Here is a 9,425-nt window from a genome sequence, read left to right as displayed (position 1 = left end):
TTGAAGAAGATATGATTTGTAAAAGATAAGTATGATAGGAAAAGGATGCAATTTAAAATTGAAAAGATATGAATAATATGGAAGATATTTGAAAAAGATAACTTTGTTTTGAAAAAGATGTTGTGAAGATTTGAAGAAGATATTGATGAGTTGAAATGATTGTAGAAGGAAAAGAGATAGATTTGTTTTGAAAAGGATTTTAAAATAATTTGAAGAGGATAAAAAAAAGGGTTTATGAATTAAGATACATTTGATATCTTTTGAAAGAGGATTTGAAAAAATTAGGATTTGTAACATGTTTGTGCAAAAAAATCATAAATTGAAACATAAAGAATGGAAAAATTTGAATTGAAAATGAAATTGCCTACTCCCCACAATCCTGGCGTTAAACGCCCAACTGCTGCATGTTTTGGGTGTTTAACGCCCAATTGATGCTTGGTCTGGACGTTTAACGCCCAACTGTTGCTTCTAGCTGGCGTTAAACGCCAAAAACTCCTTTGTCATTGGGCGTTTTTCTGAACGCCCAGGATGCTGTAAATCTGGCGTTAAACGCCCAGAAGCTGCGTCTTTCTGGTGTTTAACGCCCAGATGGCTATCTCTACTGGCGTTAAATGCCCAGTAGATGCTCGTTTTGGGCGTTTCAATTGTGCCTCTTACTGGCGTTTTCTTGCCAGTGAGCTCCTTTTTCCTGTTTTGTGCTCTGAATCCTTCTGTAGCCCTGTGAACTTATGCAATTGATTCTTTACCTTGTTAATATTGACCTTATATGCTTTAAAAATAAATAAAATGAAGTATAGAATAAAATAAAATAACAGAAAGAGTTTTGCTAATGGCTGGGATGCCTCCCAGCAAGCGCTTCTTTATTCTCTTTAGCTGGAACTTGCTGAGCTTTTTAATCTAGCCTCAGCTTTGAGCATTCTTGCTCAACATTGCCTTTAAGATAATGTTTGATTCTCTATCCATTAATAATGAACTTCTTATTAGAATCAATGTCTTGAAGCTCCACATAGCCGTATGGTGACACACTTGTAATCACATATGGTCCCCTCCACCGGGATTTCAGTTTCCCAGGAAATAGCCTGAGCCTAGAGTTAAACAGTAGAACCTTCTGTCCTGGTTTAAAGACTCTAGATGACAGCTTTCTGTCATGCCACCGTTTTGCTTTCTCCTTGTAAAGCTTGGCATTTTCGAAAGTAGTGAGTCTGAAATCCTCTAGCTCATTTAGCTGGAGCAATCTTTTTTCTCCAGCTAATTTGGTATCAACGTTTAGGAATCTAGTTGCCCAGTAGCCTTTGTATTCCAGTTCCACGGGTAGATGATAGGCCTTACCATACACAAGCTGGTATGGAGAGGTCCCTATAGGAGTCTTGAATGCTGTTCTGTAAGCCCACAGAGCATCATCCAAGCTTCTTGCCCAATCCTTTCTACGGGTACTTACAGTCCGTTCCAAGATTCTTTTTAGTTCTTTGTTAGGGACTTCAGCTTGCCCATGTCTATGGATGATATGGAGTTGCCACTTTGTGGCTAATTCCATACCGAACCATGGCAGGGTAAAGCTGTTTGTTGCAGAAGTGAGTGCCCCCATCACTGATTAGTAATCTAGGGACACCAAACCTGATGAAGACATGTTTCTGGAGGAACTTCACCACTGTCTTAGTATCATTAGTGGGTGTGGCTATGGCCTCGACCCATTTAGATACATAATCGATTGCAACCAGAATATAAGTGTTTTAGTATGATGGTGGGAAAGGCCCCATGAAGTCAATACCCTATACATCAAACAACTCTATCTCCAAGATTCCTTGTTGAGGCATGGCATAACAATGAGGCAGATTACCAGCTCTCTGGCAACTGTCACAGTTACGTATAAACTCTCGGGAATCTCTATAGAGGGTAGGCCAGTAGAAACTACATTGGAGGACCTTGGTGGCTGTTCGCTCACCTCCGAAATGTCCTCCATATTGTGACCCATGGCAATTCCATAAGATCTTTTGTGCTTATTCTCTAGGCACACACCTTCTGATTATTCCGTCTGCACACCTCTTAAAGAGATAGGGTTCATCCCACAAGTAATACTTTGCATCAGTAATTAATTTTTTCTTTTGTTGCCTGCCGTACTCCTTGGGTATGAACCTTGCAGCTTTATAGTTTGCAATGTCTGCAAAACCATTGTGTTTCCTGAATGGCAAAGGAATGCTCATCTGGAAAGGTTTCAGAGATTTCAATAGAGGGAAAGGACACCCATTCTACTGGCTCTATCTGGGACAAATGATCAGCCACTTGGTTTTCTGTCCCTTTTCTGTCTCTTATTTCTATATCAAACTCTTGCAGAAGCAATACCCATCTTATGAGCCTGGGTTTTGAATCCTACTTTGTAAGTAGATATTTAAGAGCAGCATGGTTAGTGTACACAATCACTTTTGATCCTACTAAGTAAGATCTAAACTTGTCAATGGCATAAACCACTGCAAGCAATTCCTTTTCTGTGGTTGTGTAATTTTTTTGGGCATCATTTAAAACACGGCTAGCAAAATAAATGACATGCAGTATTTCGTCGTGCCTCTGCCCCAATACTACACCATTGGCTTGGTCACTGGCATCACACATTAATTCGAATGGTAATGTCCAGTCTGGTACAGAAATAACTGGTTCTGTGACCAGCTTAGCCTTCAGGGTTTCAAACGCCTGCAGACACTCTATGTCAAACACAAATGGCATGTCAGCAGCTAGCAGATTGCTCAGAGGTTTTGCACTACTTGGTGACATCTTTCTGCACTACTTCCTTCATGGCTGGATTTAACCGCCTCTGTGGTTGAACCACTGGCTTAGCATCATCCTCCAATAGGATCTTGTGCATGCATCTAGCTGGGCTTATGCCCTTAAGGTCACTTATGGACCACCCAAGAGCTGTCTTGTGTGTCCTTAGCACTTGAAGTAGTGCTTCCTCTTCCTGTCGATTCAAAGCAGAGCTTATGATCACTGGAAAAGTGTCACCTTCTCCCAGAAATGCATATTTCAGGGATGGTGGTAATGGTTTGAGCTCTGGTTTAGGAGGTTTTTCCTCTTCCTGAGGAAGTTTCAGGGGCTCTTTCAATTCCTCTGAATCCTCCAGATCAGGCTAAACATCTTTAAAGATGTATTCCAGCTCTGATTCGAGACTCTCAGCCATGTTGATCTCCTCTACTAAAGAGTCAATAAGATCAACTTTCATGTAGTCTTTTGGTGTGTCTGGATGCTGCATGGCTTTGACAGCATTTAACTTAAACTCATCCTTACTGACTCTCAGGGTTACTTCCCCCTTTTGGACATCAATGAGAGTTCATCCAGTTGCTAGGAAAGGTCTTCCTAGAATGAGAGTAGTACTCTTGTGCTCCTCTATTTCCAGCACTACAAAGTCAGTGGGGAAGATGAATGGCCCAACCCTGACAATTATGTCTTCAATCACGCCTGATGGGTATTTAATGGAGCCATCAGCAAGTTGGAGACATATCCGGGTTGGTTTGACTTCTTCAGTTAAACCAAGCTTTCTGATAGTGGATGTAGGTATTAGATTGATACTTGCCCCAAGATCACATAAAGCTGTCTTGGTGCAATTATCCTCTAATGTGCATGGTATCATGAAGCTCCCGGGATCTTTAAGCTTTTCTGAGAAGCTTTTCAAAATGACTGTACTGCATTCTTCAGTGAGGAAAACTCTTTCAGTTTCTCTCCAATCTTTCTTATGACTCAAGATCTCTTTCATGAACTTGGCATAAGAAGGTATTTGCTCAAGTGCCTCTGTAAACGGAATCTTTATTTCAAGAGTCCTGAGATAGTCTGCAAAGCGAGAAAATTGCTTATCCTGCTCCTCTTGGCGGAGTCTTTGAGGATAAGGCATCTTGGCTTTGTATTCCTCAACCTTGGTTGCTGCAGGTTTATTTCCTACAGAGGTGGTTGGGGAAGCCTTTTTAGATGGGTTGTTATCAGCACTTGTGTGTGTCTGATCCCTCACTAGCGTTTGAATGCCAGGGGTGCAAGCTGAATTGGCGTTGGACGCCAACTCCTTACCTGTTCCTGGCATTTGAACGCCAGAACTAAGCTTCCTTTGGGCGTTTAACGCCAACTCCTTGCTTGTTTGTGGCGTTTGAACGCCAGAACTAAGCATGGGTTGGGCGTTTAACGCCAGCTCTCCATCTTTTTCTGGCGTTTGAGCACCAAAATCATTCCTCTCTAGGCTCTTACTGTCCTCAGAGGGATTTTGGATGATATTTTGCTCATCCTCTGTCAGTTGTTCTTTCCTTGGCTTTCTGTTGTTCTGAAGTGAGGTATTTAGTGTTTTTCCACTTCTTAATTGAACTGCCTGGCACTCTTCTGTTATCTGCTTTGATAACTGCTGTTTTGTCTGATTCAATTGTGCCTCCATATTTTTATTAGCATTTTTAGTGTCTTGTAGCATCTCCTTGAATTCTGCTAAATGTTTTGTTAGATGGCACAATTATTGATTGAGTTCAGCAACTTGTTCTAGAGGACCAAGTTCAGTAGACACTGCTTTGGCTTCTTCTTTTATGGGGGACCCATTACTTATGTACAGATGCTGGTTTCTAGCAACTATATCAATAAGCTCTTGAGCCTCCTCAATAGTTTTCCTCATGTGTATAGATCCACCAGCTGAGTGGTCTAGGGACATCTGAGCTCCTTTTGTAAGCCCATAGTAGAAGATGTCTAATTGCACCCACTCTGAAAACATTTCAGAGGGGCATTTCCTTAGCATACCTCTGTACCTCTCCCAGGCATTATAAAGGGATTCATCATCCTCTTGTTTAAAGCCTTGGATGTCCAGCCTTAGTTATGTCATCCTTTATGGAGGGAAATATTGATTCAGGAATTTGTCTGATAACTGTTTCCATGTCCTTATACTTGCTGTGGGTTGGTTATTTAACCACCTTTTAGCTTGATCTTTTACAGCAAACGGAAATAGTAACAGTCTGTATACATCCTGATCTACCTCCTTGTGATGTACTGTGTCAGCAATTTGCAAGAATTGTGCCAGAAACTCAGTAGGTTCTTCATGTGGAAGACTGGAATACTGGCAATTTCGCTGCACCATGACAATGAGCTGAGGATTTAGCTCAAAACTGCCTGCTTTGATGGAGGGTATACAGATACTACTCCCATATGCAGCAGTAGTGGGGTTAGCATATGACCCCAGAGTCCTTCTAGACTGTTCATTTCCACTTAGATCCATGACAGAGAAAGGGAGATGATGTGAATTGCGAGTAAAATATATTTTAAATTTTTTTGTTTTATTTAATTCAAAATATCCGAAAAAATAAAATAAAGTAAAATAATTAGAAAATAAAGTATAGATTTCGAAAATTAAAAGGAAAAGAAAATAAAAAGAAATTTGAATGTTGAATTGACTAATTAATTGAAAAGATTTGAAAATTTTTTAATATGATTTTTGAATAAGGTTTTGAATTTTGAAAAGATTTGATTTTTAAAATAAAAATCTGAGTTTTTAAAGGTGATTTTCGAAAAATCAAATAAAATAAAGGAAAAAGATATTTTTGAATTCAATGAGGAAAGAGAAAAACACTAAAAAGACACAAAGCTTAAAATTTTTAAATCCAATGCTCCTTATTTTCGAAAATTTTGGAGGGAAAACACCAAGGAACACCAAACTTAAAAATTTTAAGATCAAAACACAGGGAAGTCTTAAGAACACCTTGAAGACTCACAAGAACAACAAGAGCATGAAGATAGAACACCAAACTTAAAATTTTTAGAAAACCAAAAATAACTTTTCGAAAACTAAAGAAAAATTAACAAGAAAACACCAAACTTAAAGTTTGGCACAAGATTTATTCAAAGAAAAATTATTTTTGAAAAAGTTTTGAAAAGTACCAAGAACATAAGCACAACGCTCTAGCCAATTGAGCTATAAATTTAACGTGTTTTAATAAGGTATTTAATAAATAAAGATTTTTTTTTTGAAAACTGATATTTTGAAAGAAGCACAAGAAAAACAAGAAAAGACACAGAACGAGAAAAACTAAAGATCAAACAAGGAAAATAAACAAGAATAACTTGAAGATTAAGAAAGAACAATGGACTCAAATTTGAAAATTAAAAAAATAAAAACATGCAATTGACACCAAACTTAAAATATGAAACTAAACTCAAACAGAAAAACTCAATTTTTAGCTTATAAAAATTTTCGAAAACAATTAAGAAGAGAAAATATGGATAAATAAAAAAAAATTCAACCAAAAACAATAATAGAAGACTCTAAACCAAAAAGAAAATGTTTTCCTAATCTAAGCAACAAAATAAACCGTCAGTTGTCCAAACTTGAACAATCCCCGGCAACGGCGCCAAAAACTTGGTGCCCGAAATTGTGATTCACACTTTTCACACTTCCGCACAACTAACCAGCAAGTACACTGGGTCATCCAAGTAATACCTTACATGAGTAAGGGTCGATCCCACGGAGATTGTTGGAATGAAGCAATCTCTGGTTACCTTGTAAATCTTAGTCAGGAGATTAATTATGATTATCAGTTTGAATTGCAAAAAATAAAAGAGCATAAATTAAATATTTGTTATGCAGTAATGGAGAATAAGTTGGAGTTTTGGAGATGCTTTGTCTTCTAAATCTCCGCTTTCTCCCTGTCTTCTTCTTTACGCACGCAAAGTTCCTCCTATGGCAAGCTGTGTGTTGGTGGATCACCGTTGTCAATGGCTACCATCTGTCCTCTCAGTGAAAATGGTCCAAGTGCGCTGTCACCGCACGGCTAATCATCTGTCGGTTCTCACTCATGCTGGAATAAGATCCATTGATCCTTTTGCGTCTGTCACTACGCCCAACCCTTGTGAGTTTGAAGCTCGTCGCAGTCATTCAATCCCTCAAGAGTGCTACCAATGGATTCTAGCTTATACCACGAAGATTCTGATTAAGGAATCCAAGAGATACTCATTCAATCGAAGGTAGAACGGGAGTGGTTGTCAGGCACGCGTTCATAGATTGAGAATGGTGATGAGTGTCACGGATCATCACATTCATCATATTGAAGTGTGAATGAACATCTTAGATTGAAACAAGTGTGTTTGAATAGAAAACATAAATAATTGCATTAATTCATCGAGACACAGCAGAGCTCCTCACCCCCAACAATGGAGTTTAGAGACTCATGCGGTCAAAGAGTACAAAGTTCAGATCTAAAATGTCATGAGATGCAAAATAAATCTCTAAAAGTTGTTTAAATACTAAACTAGTAACCTAGGTTTACAGAAAATGAGTAAACTAAGATAGATAGTGCAGAAATCCACTTCTGGGGCCCACTTGGTGTGTGTTGGGGCTGAGACTTGAGTTTTACACGTGCCTAGGCTGTTTCCAGAGTTAAATGCTAGGTTGTAACCTATTTTTGGCGTTTAACTCTAACTTGTAACCTGTTTCTGGCGTTTAACACCAGAATGCAACATGGAACTGGAGTTGAACGCCAGTTTACGTCGTTTATCCTTGAGCAAAGTATGAACTATTATATATTGCTGGAAAGCCCTGGATGTCTACTTTCCAACGCAATTGAGAGTGCGCCATTTGATCTTCTGTATCTCCAGAAAATCTATTTCAAGTGCAGGGAGGTCAGAATCCAACAGCATCTGCAGTCCTTTTTCAGCCTGAATCAGATTTTTGCTCAGCTCCCTCAATTTCAGCCAGAAAATACCTGAAATCACAGAAAAACACACAAGCTCATAGTAAAGTCTAGAAATATAAATTTTGCCTAGAAACTAATAAAAATATACTAAAAACCAACTAAAACATGCTAAAAACTACATGAAATTACCCTCAAAAAGCGTATAAAATATCTGCTCATCAGATATTAAACCATTTTTATCTCATACTTTATATCTAAATTTTGTAAGAGTTACATTAGACGGGAGTGATTGTGAGGGGTACGTTCTTTTAGCGGTTAGCTCGAATGACAGTGAACTAAGTTTAGAACGAATCTGAGTGGTGAAGAAATTTCCTGATGTTTTCCCGGACGACATACCTGAGTTCCCCCCTCAGCGAGAGATAGAATTTAGCATTTAACTAGTACCTGAAACTGGACCAATATCTATAGCACCGTACCGGATGTCACCACTGGAACTTGCAGAGTTGAAGAAGCAGTTGGATGAGCTACTTGGAAAGAAATTTATTCGTCCCAGTGCATCACCTTGGGAAGCTCCGGTATTGCTAGTAAAGAAGAAGGATGGTGGAATGAGACTTTGCATAGATTACTGATGAGCGAATAATTTATACGCTTTTTGACATTGTTTTTAGTATGTTTTTAGTAGGATCTAGTTACTTTTAGGGATGTTTTCATTAGTTTTTATGCTAAATTCACATTTCTGGACTTTACTATGAGTTTGTGTGTTTTTCTGTGATTTCAGGTATTTTCTGGCTGAAATTGAGGGACTTGAGCAAAAATCAGATTCAGAGGTTGAAGAAGGACTGCTGACGCTGTTGGATTCTGACCTCCCTGCACTCAAAGTGGATTTTCTGGAGCTTCAAAACTCGAAATGGGGCGCTTCCAATTGCGTTGGAAAGTAGACATCTAGAGCTTTCCAGCAATGTATAATAGTTCATACTTTACCCAAGTTTAGACGACGTAAACCGGCATTCAATGCCAGCTCTCTGCCCAATTCTGGCGTCCAACGCCAGAAACAAGTTGCAAAGTGGAGTTCAACGCCCAAACTGGCACCAAAACTGGCGTTCAACTCCAGGAATGACCTCTACACGTGTAACACTCAAGCTCAGCCCAAGCACAAACCAAGTGGGCCCCGGAAGTGGATTTATGCATCAATTACTTACTTCTGTAAACCCTAGTAGCTAGTTTATTATAAATAGGACCTTTTACTATTGTATTAGATATCTTTGGACACCTGGTTCTTAGATCAGAGGGGCTGGCCATTCGGCCATGCCTGGACCTTTCACTTATGTATTTTTAACGGTAGAGTTTCTACACTCCATAGATTAAGGTGTGGAGCTCTACTGTTCCTCAAAGATTAATGCAAAGAACTACTGTTTTCTATTCATATCATCTTATTTCGCTTCTAAGATATTCATTCGCACTTCAACCTGAATGTGATGAACGTGACAATCATCATCATTCCCTATGAACGCGTGTCTGACAACCACCTCCGTTCTACATTAGAATTGAATGAGTATCTCTTAGATCTCTTAATCAGAATCTTCGTGGTGTAAGCTAGAATGATGGCGGCATTCAAGAGAATCCGGATGGTCTAAACCTTGTCTGTGGTATTCCGAGTAGGATTCAATGAATAAAAGACTGTGACGATCTCCAAACTCGCGATTGCGGGGCGTTAGTGACAGACGCAAAAGGATAGTAAATCCTATTCCAGCATGATCGAGAACCGACAGATGAATAGCCGTGCCGTGACAG

Source organism: Arachis ipaensis, chromosome B04, assembly GCF_000816755.2.
Source record: "Arachis ipaensis cultivar K30076 chromosome B04, Araip1.1, whole genome shotgun sequence".
Taxonomy (NCBI): Eukaryota; Viridiplantae; Streptophyta; class Magnoliopsida; order Fabales; family Fabaceae; genus Arachis; species Arachis ipaensis.
Note: the sequence above shows the minus strand (reverse complement) of the source record.